The sequence below is a fragment of the Heterocephalus glaber genome, unplaced genomic scaffold (assembly GCF_053883595.1).
Source record: "Heterocephalus glaber isolate CG9 unplaced genomic scaffold, H.glaber_assembly_v1.0 deba00001523, whole genome shotgun sequence".
Classification (NCBI taxonomy): Eukaryota; Metazoa; Chordata; class Mammalia; order Rodentia; family Bathyergidae; genus Heterocephalus; species Heterocephalus glaber.
The window spans coordinates 16,931,250-16,951,022 of NW_028258327.1; the positions used below are offsets into that span (position 1 = coordinate 16,931,250).

Here is a 19,773-nt window from a genome sequence, read left to right on the forward strand (position 1 = left end):
GCACTTAGCTCAGTGACCCTGGGCAGGTACCCAACTCTGCGGTCGAGGTTTTCCCACCCGCTAAGCCGCCTGAAAAGAAGCTTCCGCGGGCGCCGGGACAGGCTGAAAGCAAAGGACTGGTTCCTGGCCTCGGCCACCCAGGGCTCCTACGTCTTCCTTCCATTCTGCTTCTTTTCTGCCTTCTCTCTTCGTTGGCTTTTGCTGTCGTTGTTGATCTTGTATTTTCCCTTGGTTTTGTCTCCCCAATCCCTCTCAGAATCCCAATCTCTCGTAGAAACTTTTTTTTCTTTCATCTTTCCTTTTCCTCTCATGTTCGTGGTTGCGACCAACGAATTCATTAGAGGTTATTTCCATTCCCTAGACCCTGGGCTCCCGAAGGTAATCAATCCTCCGGTCATCTCTTATCAGCCCCTCCGCGGAACTCCCTGAAATAAACAGCAGTCAAGAAAGCTCTGCTTACTGTGCAAACGCTGTCTCAGGACACGCATCCCCTCACCCCACTTCAAACCATTAAATTTCTGCTACACCGGACCCGAGACCACCTCAGCCCCAAAGGCAGGAGCCACAAAGGCTTCTTCACCGCAGTCTCCGACACCAGGTCCAGAATCTTAGGCAAAAGTTTGACAAATGTAGGTCCCGGAGACGAGCACGCTGAGCTGGAGGCTAAGACTGAAACCCAGTCTTCCAATTAAGCGTCCTGGTTCTTGGTAGAGAAAAACAAATTCGTATATGGTGTTCCATACTCAAATATGAACATTCTAAAAATCCTTAAATAAACTGAAGGATAACAGTAAAAATATTAATAGCACAAAGTCTAATCAATTTAATTTTTACCAACAGAATTGAGGTTTGGGTCAAGTTCTTAATTATGAAAGTTAGTTAGAAGAGAGAACATTAGAAAACCATAAAGTTGAATTGCCTAAAGATGAGCCGCATGTGTATTCATTTACTGAAACATTTAAGATGTCTAATAATGTTATTTCTTTATAACAATAAAAACTACAACCATAGACACTATCATTGTATATGTATTGCAGAGTATATATAAAATGTCATAAACTATAACCAAAGTTGGTACAAGAACTTAAAAAAAAGTTGAGCAGAGGCAGGGAACTCTTGTAAAGATGGCTAAATAAAGAATTTTTAGTTGCTTGCAGGTTACCTCAAACCTGAAAGTATCAGGTTTCCTTTGAAATTATTTTTCATTTTTATTAGAATCTAATTGAACAACACCTGTAAAAGGTGGGGGAAGGAAGACAAGTGGAGAAATAGCAGTTATGTGTACAGGTTTGTGGAAGAGTAAAAGAACCACAGTACCACCTTGTGGGGAAGAGATATCTTTTCAAATACAGTTTTTAAATTTCTATCATACTAGTCACACACACACAAATTAAAAATAAAAATAAAACCATTTGAAGCACAGGCAGAAATTTAGATTTATGTGAGCAAAATCTATGATCCATGTTTTATTAATTTTCAATATATTAACATGTTTATATTAAAACTTTTATGATTATACTAACAAGTTAAATTAAGAAACTGTTTTTTAATACTGCAAAAAAAAAAATCCCAGCAATCTAATATCAAGCATGAAACGGGCTTGCACATCCTAAAAGAGGAATAATTCTTGGTCTAGATTTCACTATTAAATACTGCTATGCTTTTTAAAAATGTATTTCTTCGTTCAGTTGCTCAGACCTGAAAAAGGCATATTTCGAATAAATGAAAAAGTAAATTTTCAAAAAAGCCATGTCTCATTATATACAATAGAGCAACCATATTTAGGACATATAAACATTATGTTAACAAAACTGTTTTAGTCATTTTCAGAACATAGATCATAAAGCATGGATTTTAAGAAGTAAAAATGTAAGACTCCAAAACCAAGAAATGCAAAATAAACTATTCCTCCTCTTTTGTACATCTGGAAATCTCTTACATGACATGAATGTATCCAGCTCTAAACATGTTTTCTGTAAGGCAAGAGGGAATTCAGGGGTTACCTGTAGGCATTCTTTATTCTCTGTGCTTTAGAATCACAGGGTTGGTATATCCCTCTGACCTTCAGGAAGGACTAAATCAAAAGCATCCCAGGAAGAGACCAGTGTATTTCAAACTGTGTTCAGGAGAGCCTTAGGGGCTGTCAAAAGATTATGAGGGGAGGGAAATACAGAGAAGAGCCCCTTACTCCCAGCCTCCACCAAGCAACTCTGCTTTCATTGTATTCATATATAAGGATTCTGCCTAAGATTGAATGTAAATATTTGGCTCTGTAGCTTTGAAAACGTTAGAAAATCACCAATCTAACAAAACATATTTTGTAAGTAAAGCATTGCTGTAAGAAATGTCCTAAAGCTTCCTGCAAATTAACAAATGCACTTTAAAATCAACACACTATGCTTCCCCATAGTGTATTCTTCTGTTTTTTTTAAAAAAAAATCCTTACAAAATTTATATAGGTTGGCTTTCTTTTAAAAAAAAATCAATTTAAATTGAAATGTATTGAATTAAAAATCTCCATATCCCAATTCACTCCCCAGTTAATATTTTGGTATCCCCTCAGACATTTTCTGTGTTTGCATAGATGCATGGACACATGGGTGCACACACATACCCCTACTGACTGTGTTTTGAGAAAGCAGGATTGTATGCCAGTGTTGGCTCCTCAGGTACATAGTACCTATCTTTATAGCTACAGAGTCACCTCATTCCTTGAAAGATTCCATAATATTCAAAGCATGGATATATGTAATTTACTTAATCTCAGTTATATTATTGAATATCTGGATTTTCATTGTTATGTTATATATTTTCACTTGCTCTTTTCTTTAAAGTACTTTCTTATGTTTTTTTACCACACCAACATTCACATGTATGTTTGTTTTTTGTCACTTCCTCAAAGAAACCACATTATCAACTTTTAAGAAGCAACAATTTCAAAATCTTAAAACATAATTTCTTATATAATATATGTTTCCTGAAGGAGTCAATATGTTCTTTCTCTGAACATTTAGAATACAACAGAACAGATACAGTGGACCCTCAAGTTACAACCTGCCTGACATACAAACAACTTGGGTTAATTAGGTTAATGGAAGACTCATCTGCCTTTTGTTATCTATAGTGTGTACCCAGGTAAACATCCAGATCTCAGCTGTATTGACTTACAACCAACTTGAGTTACAACCAGCCCTCAGGAAACAATCAAGTTCATAAGTCAAAGGTCTACTGTATTTTAAATATAGTTGCATATTAATTTATTCACAAGAAAACAAAGCTACATCCTTTTTAAATGTTTTCAATACAAGAATGAAATTTATGCTTTTCTGAAGAGCTATTTGGCTATATCTGTCAATATTTAAAATATGCATATTTTTCAACTCAACAAGGGTAGATTTTTCTATAGGAATATTCACACAATTCATTAATACATTTAACACATTTATTGACCTCATCTAAGTGCTAGTCATTTTGCTAATTTCTCATGAAAGAGTGGTTAAAAAATAAATCTCAGAGATTATATAGTGTGGTTGGAAAAATCTCCACAGGATAAACATTCACAGTATTTCACTATAAATTGTGATAAATAGTAACAGGTAAATTACACTGCAATAAAATATTTTAATAATGAATTTTCTTTTTTTTTTTTGTACCAGGGATCGAACTCAGGTCCTTGCGCTTGCACAGCAGGCAGTGAAACCACTGAGCTAAATCCTCGGCATGAATTTTCTTCTTAGAGAGCAAAACATGTTATCATCTCCTATGATAACATGATATCATATCTCAACCTTTTAGACCTAATCTTTGATGGTATATTTGTAAAGCTTTCTATATATGTTCTTTCTTCTTTCAATATACTTTATGGGTAAGCTGCTTACGTCTAATTAACCTTTGATTGAGATTGACAAATTGCTGTTTTCAGCTCATTTTAGTCTTTGCCCCACAAATTTATTGTTAAGCTGTTTAAGCGTTTGTATTTTACCAGCTCTTTCATTTTTCTATTGTAAATTCATTTCGCAAATAAGGATAAAACAGGGCTGGGATTTAGCTCAGTGGTTCCGCCACCTGCCTTGAAAGCTCAAGGTCCCGAGTTCAATCGCTGGCACCAAAAAAAAAACCCCAGAACATATAAGGATAAAATATAGAAAGTTACTCAAATATGTAAATAAATACTAGTGCTTAGATAAAACCAAAGACATAAGTGAGGCTATTTTGTTGTTTTTACTGGGGATTGAATGCAGGGCCTTGCACATGCTAGGTGCATTTTCTACCACTAAGTTACATTCCAGCTCTTTTTTATCTTTAAATAAAATCTTGCTCAACTGCCCAGGATGGCCTTGAACTTGCAATCCTGCTGCCTCAACTTCTCAAATAGCTAGAATTATAGTCATGCACCACCACGCCCAGTTAAAGCTAAATTTTTGACTGGCTGTTGGTGCTAACCCAGGATTATTTCAAAACCATTGCTGATAAGATGCTTAAGAAGAGTCCCAACTCAGTGTACACAGATAGTTTGGGTGTGTCAATGTTTAAAGTCTGCACTGAAAAATTTGTATGAAAGCTAAAGGTTGACATAAAATATAAGGTGTTTTCCAGCAAAAGAGTGAAAGCTAGAAAAAAAAGATGTAGCTTTTATCAATGGTTTAGTTTCCAAGGATGCCAATTGTAACAGTAGTAAGGATACCAAGATTAAGCAAAGCTGTGAACTCACTGAAAATTCAGACATGTCTGAGCATACCTATAGGACAAGTGAGACCTAGCCACCAAACTTCTATTTATAAAAGAGACTAAACATGCTTCAGGTTAATACAAACTTTCAGAGTATAGAGTCGAGTGAGGGGTGAGGAGTAAGTGTTAATACGGAGGGATGATTTGGGCTGTGAGCAAACTTATGTGAAACATATGTAGATCCTGAAAGAACTGGTAAGAATTTAAGAGGCCTGAACAACCTGAGAGAGGAGGTGATAACCATGGAAATTCTGCTTTCTTTCTATTAGTGTGACCCTATGACCAAGGACCCCATTTTTGTTTTGTATCTGGTGCACCACAGGAATGTAAATTAGATAACCTAACACCAGGCACTAACCAGAGAAGGTCTTTATGAAGCTGCCCCTGGCTTTGTTGAGCCAACTTCTTTCTTTCGAGGTTTGGTTGAGTTTGGATTTTAGAAACAGAATTCTATTTGAAGAATAGATTTTATAAGAAAAGATTACTAAAGAACGATTATTTGAAGTCACCTTAATATACTATCTGGTAATCAGTACCCTGGAATTATGGCTAAAAAACCCCAAAGCACAGCCTTGGCCTTCAGAGAGGTTGGGGCAGAGACTGACTGAGAAAAGTGAGAAAAGGAATTTACTAGAATAATGGATAATGTTTCTATTGGCATAGGGCTGGGACTATATAGGTATATTCATTTGTTGTCACTTAATAAATGTATACTAAAGATTTGAGCATTTATTATACATAAAATTTACCTCAGAACAAAAAATATTGCATTCTTTTTAATGAGTCCTGAAGTACATATTTATGGGGAAATTTATTAATGTAACCAATTTATTTTCATCGTAAATGCATAAAAATAGGACATAAGGCCATGTGCAGTGGTGCATGCCTGCAGTCCCAGTACCAAGTAAGGCTGAGGCAGGAACATTTATAGAACTGAAGAATCTGGGGTCAGCCTTGGCAACACAGTGAGACCCTAACTCTTAAAAAAAGAAAAAAACAAACTAAAATGTAGTAATGAATAGAAAAAGAGCTAAAGAAATAAAGGTGATAGAATCTGGGGTGAGATATTTAGGTGTTCACAGTAAAATTATTTCAAGTTTACATTTATGAAAATTTTCATAGTAAAATATTGGAAAGAAAAATTACTTTCTTGAATCTAAGAAGGTTTGAAGTCTAAAAGGCACTAGAATAGATTACAGAAGGAACTGTTTACATTCCATCTAAGTGCACGGAAGAACCAGAATGATGGAAATAGGTCAGAACATCATTTTCCCTTCCTGTTATTCTCCTAGCACTACACAGTTAGTTATACTGATTCTCCTACCTGGGGGTCAGTCTTTCCCAGGTATTACAGCCATTCTGTATGGTAGGTAGTCAGTATGAAAGCCAATACAGAGCTTCACTATAAAACCATCTCCAGCTCACATGCACAGCACACTTCAAAAAAACAAGCTTAGAAACACACACTTGCCTAGATTCTTAGTCCTACTGGCTTTCATGTTGCTGCCTAAGGTTCTTCTGCCCACAGTCAGGCTTGGGATTCACAAAAGACCAGGTGCTGTTTTGGTTCCGGTTATCTCATCAGGTTTCTGTAAGTCACTTTCCAACTTTGGTGCCTGAAGCCTAATCTGTTCATAAATAGATGATGACTGCTACATCAGCATGATCCCTACTACAGGCAGCTAAAAAAGAAAGGCCTTTAACTTGAAAGGCCTGAGATTCAAAAAAACAAAAACAAAAAAAGGTTGAGAAAGTCAAGGATACCTCTAAAGACAACCAGAGTTGGTCAACAGATGTATTTAAGTCTATACAATGTACTAGGCACTATGCCAGGCACTGAGTGATTTGGTGGTAAACAAAACAGATATAGTCTGTGACCTCAGAGCTTACAGTGGTAGAAGGTTGTAAATACCAAAAATGTTAAATATATATTATAAATAACAATTGCTATGGAAAAAGCAGGGTTAAGAGCCATTAAGAACACCCACTTTAGATGGAATGGGTAGGAAAGATCTCTCTGAATAAGTACCATATATGCTGTGATCATGTGAACTACAGGGAGCAAGGAGAAGAGAGTCAAGACAGAGGGGAGTTGTGAAAATATGTGATAGACTGTAGAGGAGAGGGTAGAATAGTCATGTGATTGGTGTAAGCTGGTGTAAATTGGGGATATAAGTCTTACATAAGGTTTCCGACAAGTAAGCATGGGCCAGATCTTGTCATTGAGGCTGAAAAGGGTGTTAGGGCATTCAGATTTTCTTTAAGTACAATGGGAAACCATTATAGGCTTTTAGGCAGAAGAATGATGTCTCAAGTACCATCTTGCCCAGAAATGGCTAGATTCTGGTTATTAAGCCTACAGGATAATACAAGAATGTTAGCTCCAAGAGTTCAGGGATTTGTTTTTTCTGTATTGCTCCCTACTCTATCCCCCATGTTGGCAGGAGCATAGCAAATATTTGTTGAACAAAAAATATACCTTAAAGCACAATAGTTCTTTATGAGTGTAGATTTGGATAATGATTGTAGATGTAGATAATACTTAGATTTCAGTGGTTGTGCTCTCCTTTGAGCATCTAACTACAGTTATGAATTCAACAACATCGGGCATTCACCACTCTATAGCAAAGAAAACCTTAACATAGTGAGTGAAAAAAAATGTGAAATGGTGCCAGGAGAGTATTGGTAGAGCAGCTGGAACTTAATAGTTTCCATAAGCAAGCGTGCAGGGGTGGATCTCCTGGCACCACTGGATCCATATATTCACACTTTGTCATTAGGATTCTGTCTCTCTCCATCCCTGCTTTTCTTCCCTTTACAGGCTTTGTTCTTATGTAAGCTTTTTCCAACTCACAATGATAACTACTCCTGGCTCCAGGTATACAAACTACCAGGAAATTGCGTACCAATCCTAGCAGAAAGAAAATGCCTCTTTCCCATAATTCTAGCCAGTTTATTGGCCTTGACTGGCCTGGCATGATTCACACATCCACCCCTGAATCAATCTCCAATGGGCTATTGACAAAAGGGTGTACTACTCTTTTTGGCTACTCTTAGATAGTGTTCCTACTATTGAAGGGGGAAGCAGTCAGCCTCACCTGAAATCCAAGTACTGAGAGGGTTCATTGTCAAAAGGAAAAATAAAATGTTAATGCCAAAAGAAAAATCAACTACAGAGCGTTGAGCACTATTTCTACTGTATGTGCAAATAATATTAAAGGGAAATAATGACAATTATTTTTCAAAGGATATACATATATGAATTCAAAACCTTCAAATAATAGATGCTATGTATATAAACTTTCTGCTAGTCTTGTTCAATTTTTTGGTGAGATGCTGATTTCAGGTAAGCTCTCCAATCAATGAATGCACAGGAATCTCATTTATAAATACATGTTGACATGCAACAAGGTGGCAGCAACCACCTGCAAGAATGTTATGCATTTTAAAGAAAATACTAAGTGAACTGTTTTAAGTTAAGCTGAAAAATGTTACAATATGTAAAGTTAAACATGGTATTAATTTCAAACACATACACTGTTCTGAATAGTATTAAGAATTGTGTTTCAGATCAGTTATTAATCAAAACTGTAATAAATTTGTGTGCTTAATCAAAAGTTTAAAAAATCTTAAGTGTAAATATGGCTAAACAGATATGAAAACTTTGAGAAACACTAATCTCAGTAAGACACTAGTAGGGTAATAAAATAAACTTTGAAACAAAATTCCACAATAATAAAGTCTTTTTTTTATGTTATTTTATTTGTACATGTTTGCAGTTCATGCAGTTGACAATCATCTTGGGGAATGATTACATGTACCTACTGCAGCATGTTTCTTTCTTTTTTTAATCTCCATCCCTCCCTCCTCCTCTAGTTCCCCTATCCTGTTTTTCATTCTTGTTGATATTATTTGTCTTGAAGATTTCTTAAAGAATTGAAATTAGAAATTCCATATGACCCAGCTATTGCCCTGCTAGGTATCTTCCCCAAAGAACTTAAGTCATCATACTACAGTGATACAGGCACACCAATGTTATAGCCGCACAATTCACAATGGCTAAATCCTGGAAGCAGTCTGAATACCCATCAACAGATGACAGGATAAAGAAAATGTGGTATTTATATATAGTGGAATACTACCCAGCTATAAAGAATGACAAATTTGAGACATCTGTAGGAAAATGGATGCACTTAGAAAATGTAATGTTGAGTGAAATAAACCAGACACACAAGCTTAAATACTATAAGGTATCTCTCATTTGAGTGAGGCAAAATGCAAACAGAGAAAATGTAAAGGATAGATAGAAAGGGGGAAAGGGATGGATCTCTTGCCAATACGGAAGTGGTCCAAGGGAATAACAGTGAGGGGTGAGGAAGAGGGGAAGGGGAAATAAGAATAAAGACATGCCATTTATAGGAACCTAATAACCCCAATTAATGTAAATATTATATGCCATAACAGGAGCTAAGACAAATAATATCAACAAGAATGAAAAGTCATTCTTAAAAGAAAAGAATGACTAAAGATGAAAAGCAAAAAATAAAAAATTTAAAAACTAGCAAACTAAGAAATCTGTTATCAATATAGAAGAACATAGCAGAGAAAGTATACGACTACTCTTGCACTGCAATTCAAGTATTAGGGAAACAAATTAAAAACAATGAGTGAACCCAATAACCTCTTATTAATAATTATTAAGATTTACAAAAACTATCAAGATTTGTAAGAACAACATATATTTGCAAGAATAGCAGTCATTATTGTTGGAAATAACAAAATAAGCTCAAATGCCAAGTTTCATGAAGGCAGAGAATGAAGAAAAAGCAATCATTAGTTTTAGTCATTGCTATATCTGCAAAGACTGGTACAGCACCTGGCACACAGTAGATATTCAATAAAAGACACACCTATGCACGCCGTCCAGTTATTTACACTATTTAAAGTTAACAATTTGGTAGGTCATTTGGTAATTTAAAATTGAAACCAATTAATCCAATACAAAATTTGCATGAATTTGAGTCACTGAGCATGAATTTATATATACATATATATATGAACATTTATGTTACATTATGTTACTGTTATCTCTGCAATCAAATATACTCTAAAGGATTCTGCCAATCATACATTAAGGTATATAAACTTTCATGCTTGAAAAATAAAACAAGACAAAAACACTACATACTATTTGTATTGGTAGACTTGCACTGTCACAACCAAGATTCTACCTAGATTGTTTGGAAATTACAAACTTATTAGTTGAGTTTCCCCTAAAAGCAAACCCTGAGGTAAAGACAGTACAGATGGTTTATTTGGAAGAGTGACCCTTAGAGAAAGAGGAAAGTGATGCAGAAATGGAAAATGGGGCAAACAGGTAAATTATTAAACAGCTACTCTAGTTGCACAGCAAGAGGATGCTCTAAAATTATTCTAGCAAAAGGGCTGAGGAGCCTGAATATTTGTACATCTACACCATAGGTCATGGGGTTACAGTCCATCACCTGGGAGACATTAATTTCCAAGAACTTCCTGCCTGCCTATATATGAGGTTAACATGAGTGTTGGTAAATCAAAGGTAGCTATTCAATACAGATGTAGTTGCTGGCCCTGTGAAGTCAATCTGATACATGTGAAAATAGTAAGAGAATCTTAGGGGATATGGGCAGGGCATTCAGAATGCCTGCTGAAGCAGACAAGTAATGGCAACCATTATGTAAGAGAAAGCCCAGAGTGAAAAAAAAAAAAAAAAAAAGATATGAAAATAAAAGGTAACTTCTTTTTAGCTCCAGACTAAACAGCCTTTAAGGATACTATTATATGGTAGTATACTATTATACTATTATATGGTAGCTAGTACTGTGCTAGTACTATGTCCTACTACAACTATCACTGTTGCTTAAAAAAGGAATGAATGATTTAGGACTGAGCTGTCCAGATACAGACACATCACAACATAGCAATAGCAGCCCACTTGCTCTGAGTTCTGAATTCAAAGTTATTTTTTAAAGTACACTTTGGCAACCTAGATAAGAGGGGATACCTTTGATGCAGGAATTTTTCCTTGTAAAAGATAGTCACCATGACCACTTCCAGCCACAGTGAATCAAGAATAATAGATTACATCTTCATAATTTGCCTTAATATAAATACAATTATATACACAAAAACTAAAGTAAAAAAGCATCTTGATTTTAAGAGATATAGGTATCTTACTTCTTGTTCTCTACACACACTGTATTGCTCACATTCTTTCTCAAGATTCAATGGAATCTCAAGGCTAAATATTTAATGCTAATTTCACATCTTATTACAGTGCTGCAGGTAAATTCCTTTGCTTTCAGAAATAATTTTATGCCAGTTCAATATGCTTCAATTGGAGAATTATCAATTCTGATAATATCTATTCCTTTATAAATTAAGCTGAAGACCTAGAATATAATGTATTCTTTGTTTTCCAAAGGAAATCAATTTTAGGCTTAATAAAGTTGATAATGAATCTTTAGAAAAAGGTAGAAATCAATTCAGAGCAGAAAAGTTAAGGTAAGCAACATTTTATGAAATTAAGACCAAAGACAACTCCATTTTTGTTAGTTTAATAAACAGCATGTCAATGAAAATGTGGTATTGTTTTCCTTTTAATGAAGATAATTATATTGATTAGTAAACTTTTAAATTGGATGTGTGAGGAGGTATAGAACTCACTCTCATTTAGATTGATCGAATATTGCTTAATTTAGTCTCAGAATGAAATTTCCCTTTAGGCTGTGAATTTCCTCTAGTTTTTATCAAGATAATGAGACACTAACCTTAAGTGATTTATCAAAGAAAATGAAGTATTTATTAGAGAAATTCAAGAAATTTAGAGATCTAAAATTGTAATACAAACTGAATTATAATATTTGCTATTTTTTCATCCTTCTCATATGATCTATCTCTACTTAACACCTTATAGTATAACAACAGTACATTTGATGCACTCATTACAGATGGACCATATTCCTAAATATCCCTGAGGATTCATTCCTAGGGATTAAACTCACACCTTTTAAAATATTTTGCTCTGCTTAAATTTATTTCACTGAAGCCAAAGAATGTCTCCATGCTACTCAAGTTTTAAGTAAAGTTGGCCTTAAATCAGTAATAAATGATCAGATAAGAAAATAAAAGGGAAAACTATTAGGAAAACCACTGTGATGCAACCCTAGCACATAATTATCTACTCCAATAAGTAAAAAGACAAGTCTCATTTTCTTCCAGGGAAGATCAATATTCAAAAATCATTCTTCAAGCCAGGTGTGGTGGCACATGTCTATCATCTTATCACTCCAGGAGGCTGAGACAGGAGGATCACAAGTTGCAGCCTGGCCAACTTAGCAAGACCCTGTCTCAAAATGTGTGTGTATGGTGGGGGTATGTTTGGTGATACAGCTCAGTGTGAAGACGGAGTTCAATCCCTAGTACCAATAAATAAATAAATGTCATTCTTCAAGGACGATTACAATTAACTATTTGTCTTAAGGGACTCCAGTATGCCCCAAAGCAATTCAATCATTTGAGAGCGAAGTAAGAAATCTAGAACTGAAAATCTGTCTCTAAGCTTCAGGAGAATCCTCTATAGCAGAGGTCTCCAAATCCCAGGTCAGAAAATGGTACTAGTCTTTGGCCTTTTAGGAACAGGGCTGCACAGCAGGAAGTGAGTGGCATGCAAGGACTAAAGCTTCAAATGTATTTATAGCTACTCCACGTCAATCACATTAGCACCTGAGCTCTGTGTTCTGTCAGATCAGTGGTAGCATTAGATTCTCATGGGATATCAATCCCTACTTTGACTCATCCTGAACGCCCCCAAACTATAATACTCCATCTGTGGAAAAACTGTCTTCCATAAAACCAGTCCCAGGTGCCAAATACTTTAGGGACTGCTGCTCTAGAGATCATTAAAACGATACTTCTTGTCTTTTATAAAAAGTATATCAAGTTGACAAAACAATTTTGTATGACAATATTGCATTAACATACACCAGTACCAATAACTTTATATAAACCACTTCCTTCAAGTGTCCTTTTGTTCATCTATCCTATTTGTCCTCAGTTTAACTGGTCTCCCTTGCTCCACTCCCTTACTCTAGATTAGCAGATGTTACTGGGTTCTTTTGTTCATATAATTACTACAGGTTTCAGCAAATCCAATTAACATTTGAATTAATCAATAAAACTGAGATATTAAAACTTACCAAAAAGACATCCAATATGAAGGTGTCTCATCTCATAAAGGTTCCATGGAGCCTATCGGAAACAGTCTTCAACTTTAGGAGAAAGATATTTATTAAATTGAAGCAGAATCATTAGCACCAATTTTCTTCTTAGAAAATGTGACGGGCATGCTAGAGAATTCTTGTAAACTACTTGGGAGGCTTAGGTGGAAGAATCTTGAGTTTAAGACCAGACTAGGCAACATATACAGACCACATGGCAGAATAGATGGACAATAGGAAAATGGGCCCAAGATTAAAATGTAATCAAATTTTAGCTTTCCAAAATGATTATTCAAATTATTTATGAAAATAAAACCTGTTGCTGATATATAACCTCAAAGGTTCTCAACTCTGACTGGACTGAATTAGAAACTAATGCTGCTCTGGTCAAATTAGACTTACTGGATCAGAATCTGCAAAAGTAATACTCATTGAATGACCCATAAGGTTATACCTCACTTTTGGTGTTAAATTATGTCATCTATTTCTGCTTCTTTACATAGTACTTCACTTTTTTTCTTCTTTTGCAGTATTAGGTATTGATCCCACTGTATACTGAGCTGTATCTCCAGCCCTTTTTATTTTGGAACAGGGTTTGATAAATTGCTCAGGCTGACTTTGAATTTGGGATCCTATTGGCTCAGATTCTTAAGTAGCTGAGATTACAGGCAAGCACTGCCACAAATAGCCATTCATGTTAACACTTCTCAAGTGGCATATATTTTATAGGCACTAAGTACATAATTTCATATACCATTTCAGACAGTATATTAAACAATCTAAAGATGGATTGACATTTTAATATTTAACAAAATTAAACTGATTCAAATTCCTACTGACTCAAACAAAATATTTTAACAACGACAGAAACTTAGTGGAGCTCCTTCAGTGCAATACTTCCAATTCCTATGGTTAGGTTTCAAATATTAAAAATTTATCAGATTACTTGCTCAAACCACAGTTATCAGCATGTGTGTCAGCATGCATACACTCGTGCTAAGATTGTCTTTTGCTCTTCAGGTAAGCAATTCTATTAGGGAACAGTTGTCATAATTCCACTTCCTGCATTTCTCCTACTATGTCTAGTATTTCTTCAAACATCTGAGCACAAAATATTGATTTCCCAAATTTATCAAGTGGGATAGAACAAGTGAATATTGAAGATCAAGCTAAAACGCTATTTAGGGATGATTTTCCCATTAGACAATTTCCCTTAACTTTTTCATGCCTCTGGGCATAAAAGACCCTGTTACTTTTCCTGTAACTGTGTGTTAAAGTGTGTTATATAATTGAATTGATTAACAATTTTTAGAAGATTAATTAGCATCCCAACAGGAATTTAACAGAACTTTTCATTAATACCTTAATCTTGATAGTTCCAATTTCCCTCTCAGAGCACTTTGAATTCCCTGAGATGGCTTCTAAATGCAGAGACTCTATTTACTTAATGAAGCTTTTTGCCACAGAGAGTAGCTCTGTGGGGTGCTGGAGAACTCAGAGGAAGATGTGAAATGGGCTGCTTAGGAACAAGAACACAAAGTAGGACCTCTCACCCTTCCAGGTTTCAAGCACTACAATATCCCTTACCCTGATTGCAACTTCAGCAGTGTTTTGTTTGTTGAAATAATGAATAGTAGATGGCATCCATTTTAGTAGAAAGTTTTAATTTGTGATTCCCTGAGGCTGTGTGAAATTAAACACCCTTATTTATTCCTGAAAATGAAGTTAAATTGCTTCTGGAATTTCTTCTGAGAAAAAAAAAAATCTAAGAACACTGATTTGATATATTAATCTGTGAAATAAAACATTTAATGAATGCAATTTTGTAGTGAGGAGCACTATTTCCACGAAGATTATTTTTATTTCCCAAACATGTTCTTATCTGATTAACTTTCTGCTTTTAAATATTGATACTGAGGTACATCATGTTGAAGCTTGCCTCAGAAGCGCAGAAAACAAAAACCTGTGTATTCTAATTTCACATATTTTTAGTTAAAATATCAGCTATTTTTGAAAGTGATCATTAATGCCACAATAACACTAATAGATTTTAACAATAAACTATTTAAATGTGCTCACATTGAAAGGAAGAACTAAAGTTACCCTTGGGAAAAAAATCTCTGAAGAGAAAGTATCCTAAAAATCAGCTTTAATAAGATTGGAAACCAGGAAAATGAAGCATTTTTTAAAACACTCCAATACTTTAAAAACATTTATTACAAATAGTTGGTATATTAATTATATATAAATTTAGTTATTAAATCTTCCCCTAATAATATTATAAGAAAATATTTGGTTAACCTTCATACCTGAAATAAATTAAACAACATTTACTCAGAACAGTATATATTCACTTACTTTCTAAAAAGTTAAGTTTCTACTACATTTCAGATACTGTTCTAAATCCTAAGAAGACAATGATGAACAATACACTATTCCCGCCCCAGTGGAACTAACATTCAATCAGCAGGACTGAAGAGGCACTGGGATGACAGAAAATAAACAAAGGACAAAATTATTAAGTAAGATGATGTAAGGTAGGCAAACTATAGATATAAAATAAAATTAGAATGGGCAGAAAGGGAAAGGGTAGGGAATCAAAGGGAGCATAATATCACTATCTCTGAGGTAATAACTGAGCTGAGACCTAAGTGATAACACAGACTTCTCTAGAAATTTAGGAAATAGCAAACCTAAGTTGGGAATACCTTACCTGTAAACTACTAGCACATAAAAACAGATCAACAAATACAAAAACAGACCTACTAACATTAGTGGGACCCAGGGGAGGCCCACATACTATAAATGCTTCTAATTTCCAAATCAAGATGACAAACTAGTTAAGAAAATAGTACATTCTCCTTTCATGGCAATATTCCTTTACTAGAATGAGGTGGTATGAGCCTTAAACACTCACATCCTGTACCCAATCTGCCCATCAAAATTCATTGAGGGAGGGAGGGAGGGAGAGCGAGAGAGAGAGAGACAGAGACACAGAGAATATGAATGAATGGGAGACCCCTATGTGGCCTTCCAAAGGGCAGATATAGATAATCAGCTTACACATATAGCTTTAGGACTCTTTGAGTATTTCAGGATCCTGTACATCTGGAACATAATTTTTCTTATTCCCCCATTCCCATGAGGAACATACTATAGAAAAGCCAGCGAGGGGCAATTTAAACTGTGAAATTGAAAGCAGAGATACCTCTTGGTGAAACTAGTAAGCAGTATTATACCTGAAAAAATCATTAGCATGTTCTTCTTCCTCCACCAATTGACCTAAACTAGCTTCTCTTTCCTTCCAAGGTTTTTTTTTGGGGGGGGGGGGCGCTGAGACAGGGTCTCACTATGTAGTTGAAGCTGGCCTTGGACTCACTATGTAGTTGAAGCTGGCCTTGGACTCACTATGTAGCCCAGACTGGCCTTGAACTAATAGCAATCCTACTGCCTCAGCCTCCCAAATACTGGGATTACAGGCATGCACCACAACTCTGGCTCCTTCCAAGTTTATACCAGTCAACAACTGAACTATCCTGAGACAACACAGTCTCATGGACATCACAGTCTGTGATGGAGAATTGTTTTCCCCATGATTACCCTTCAAGCAAGGAAAAACAAACAATTATTTCACATTTAATTAATTTCTATGATCCAGTCACTCTTAATTTGCACCAAAATCTTTGCTATAGGTATTAGACAAACTAAAAGTGAACGTTTAAGAAATTTACTCCAGATATGTGGCAGAACTAGGATAAGAACCCATCATAAAAATTCTAAAACCCATGTTTTAAAAATAAATCACAGAAATCCTAACTCCAATTAATTTACTACCCCTCTTCAAAGTATAGGCAAACTAGAAATGTTTAAGAGAAAGGAAAGTAAGATAACTAGAAAAACAGAATAGCTTTTGCTATTTGCTATTTATTTGGCTATAAATAGCTTTTGCTATTTAGTAGGAAAAAAGTTAGAAACAACCTCTATGTTCAACAGCAGACAATTAGATGAATGATCCATCAATATCCCGACATTTTAGTTCCCAGTTTTTTCAGTTGCTAAGACCTAGTCCTCCATTTCTCCTAATATCTTGGATGAGCTCTTGCCCTCACCTGAAACTGTATCACCTCTGAAATAACAAATTCAAGCATCTTGGTCTTTATTTACAACCCTAGATCAACTCAGTTTTCCTAAGAAACTTTCATCACATCTGTTCTTCAACCACATGACAAATCTCTACCCTGTAGACACTATCTGCCTCTTCCCAAACCATCACACCTTCCCATTACCACTTCATTCTTCATTTGGTTAGTTTCCATGATCCATCATTTCAACTCCACTCTTGCAAAAGTCCTAAATTCCTTTGCTCCAATGTGGATTTAATTCACACTATTCTGAACATTTCCTTCCTTAATTAAAATTTTTAAAAAGTTGTCCATATTACTGTCATTTCCCTCCCTTTTCATTCACTTCTCAATCCAACCCATTTGGTTTCTGTTCCCATATGAAAATTTCCCTAGCCAAAGCCATGAATAACCTCTGAGTCCCTGAGGACAATACATACTGTTGTTTTTCTCACATTTAACTTCTTGTAATTACAATGTTCAACACAGAACCACCCTTTTTATCTTGGCTGCCATAACATCATAATTTTTAGTTTTTCACAAATTCCTTTGGCAGTTATTCCATTTCCACCCAACCCTAACTATTTTATCCTTTAAGGTTTTGTGTTAAGCTTTATTTTTCACTTTACACATTCTCCTTCCATGATTTTTTTCTAATGGCTTTAATTTTGCTAAATACACCAATATCTGCTTTTGTAGCTCTGTTCTGTTTTTTGTTAAGATCAGCTACTTATTTAATAGTAAAATTTTGGGCTAGAAGTATAGCTCAGTGATAAGAGCATTTGTCTAGTATGCATGAGGCCCTGGGTTCAATCCCACCAGCTCATATAATAACACTTAAAAGTTTCTCAGGTACCTCTAGATCAATATGTCACATCTAAAACTAATTCATTGTTTTCTCTCCCAGTCTGGTTTCAGTCTGCCCTCCTTCCATAAAAGTCACTCTTCCTATCCTGTGAAGCACAAGTAAGAAATCTAGAAATCTTATCATTGCCCTTTGTTTACTTTACTTCCCATCTCAGTGAGATTTTACATCCTTAATTCATGAAAGTTAAAGAAATTAAAGGGGATGCAAAGTTAAAATTGTAAAACAAGATGGATTTAGCTGTTTTCCTTCATTTCTCTGAATTGAAACATTAATAGGATTAATTGCAAGCAAAAAAAAAAATACAACTTAGACCAGGTTAAATGAAAAACTGGAACTTACTATTTAACATAAACAAAACAGAATGGAAGTAGAGTCTACACCTTGGGGATAACTGGAACTAGAGATGTGAACATTTCTGGAACCTGATTTTAGACTAGCATCAATATTAGAAGTAAAAATAAATGTATAAAACAAAGAATCAGAAGTATTGGGTAGATGATGCTCAAAATCTGTAAAGCAATTTACTTTGAAATGCATTTAACAAAAAACAAATATGAGGTAAGACTGAAAAATATGATGTTCTTAAAAATTTATTACATTAATTGCCATTAATTCCCCTCCAAATATGTCCTCACTTCAAACTTTATCCCATTGTTCTTGCCATTTTCTGAAGCAGTTCCGAAAGTCTTCTTTTTGAATCTCTTTAGTTCCACTGTCATGGCTGCCTTGATGCCCTGAATCAATTTGAACAATTTATCTTTCACAGTCATTTTGACTTTCAGAAAGAGCCATAAGTCATGTAGTGAGAGATCAAATGCATAAAATGAAGACACATCATACTGCTTCTTCAAGCTTATCTTTCTGTTGGATAGTACTTGGCCACACGGTTCACCACAGTTTTAAAAATCACACTTCTAAAGACACTCAGGAAAGAGGGCTTCTAGAACTGCTTCAGAAAGTGGCAAGAATGACAGGATAAGTGTGTGTGATGTGAGGCTGAGTATTTTGAGGGAGATGAATGATAATTTGCCTTTTACTGTAAAATAATTAATTTAAACATTTATGTATATTTTGATCACCCACTGTAAATGGATGTAGCATAAATGGATGAATAGATGGATAAATATATGGTAAAGCAAGTACAGTAAAATGTCAGAGGAAGAATTTTGGTGGGTATACTGTAAATACCACCAAATTCTTTCAACTTTTCTGTATATTTGACACTTACAGTAATAAAAACTTGGAGAAAAAAGTCAAGGCAGAACTGCATCATGCCTGTAGTGATAGCTCTTTTGTCAGGATTTTAGTCCCAGAATGAAGGTATAGTAATTAGATCTTATACTCCAGGAACAGAGAGCACAAAAGCTATTAATTTTTCCACAATATATAACAAATTATTTCTTGAATTCCCACTGTATTAAAATCAAGGTGTTACAGAGAAATCAAAGATAGACCTGCAAAATGATAGCCTAAGAGTTGACTATTCTAGTTTGGAAATGTAAGAGGAATGACAGGTGAAATGCTTATCACAGTCATTTAATCTGATATTCGGTTATTAGCACACTGCACATAAATTCATGTGTCCTGATTTCTCACTTGGACAGCTGAATGGAGAGGATCCTTTAGTGAAACAGAAAACGCATTCCACACAGAGGAAAACCTTGTGGTGAGTGACTTTTTAATTTGCTTTCGGCATCTTAAATTTAGGTGTTTGAATTAAGAGGAAATCTGAGTACAGTATTAAGAGATTGAGCATCATGATTATAAAAACAGTACTGCACGACAAGACCCTCATTAG

The 19,773-nt window shown here is 35.1% G+C and overlaps 1 long non-coding RNA gene across 1 annotated transcript in view; it reads right to left on the reverse strand.

Annotated features, from left to right (window-relative positions):
- LOC110345010 (uncharacterized) overlaps positions 1 to 13,038 on the reverse strand; it is a 38,591-nt gene extending 25,553 nt beyond the window's left edge. Inside the window, exon 1 of the long non-coding RNA XR_002388032.2 lies at positions 12,966 to 13,038. This is a non-coding gene — a long non-coding RNA (uncharacterized LOC110345010). The remainder of the gene's footprint in view (positions 1 to 12,965) is intronic.
- Positions 13,039 to 19,773: the final 6,735 nt, after the last annotated feature.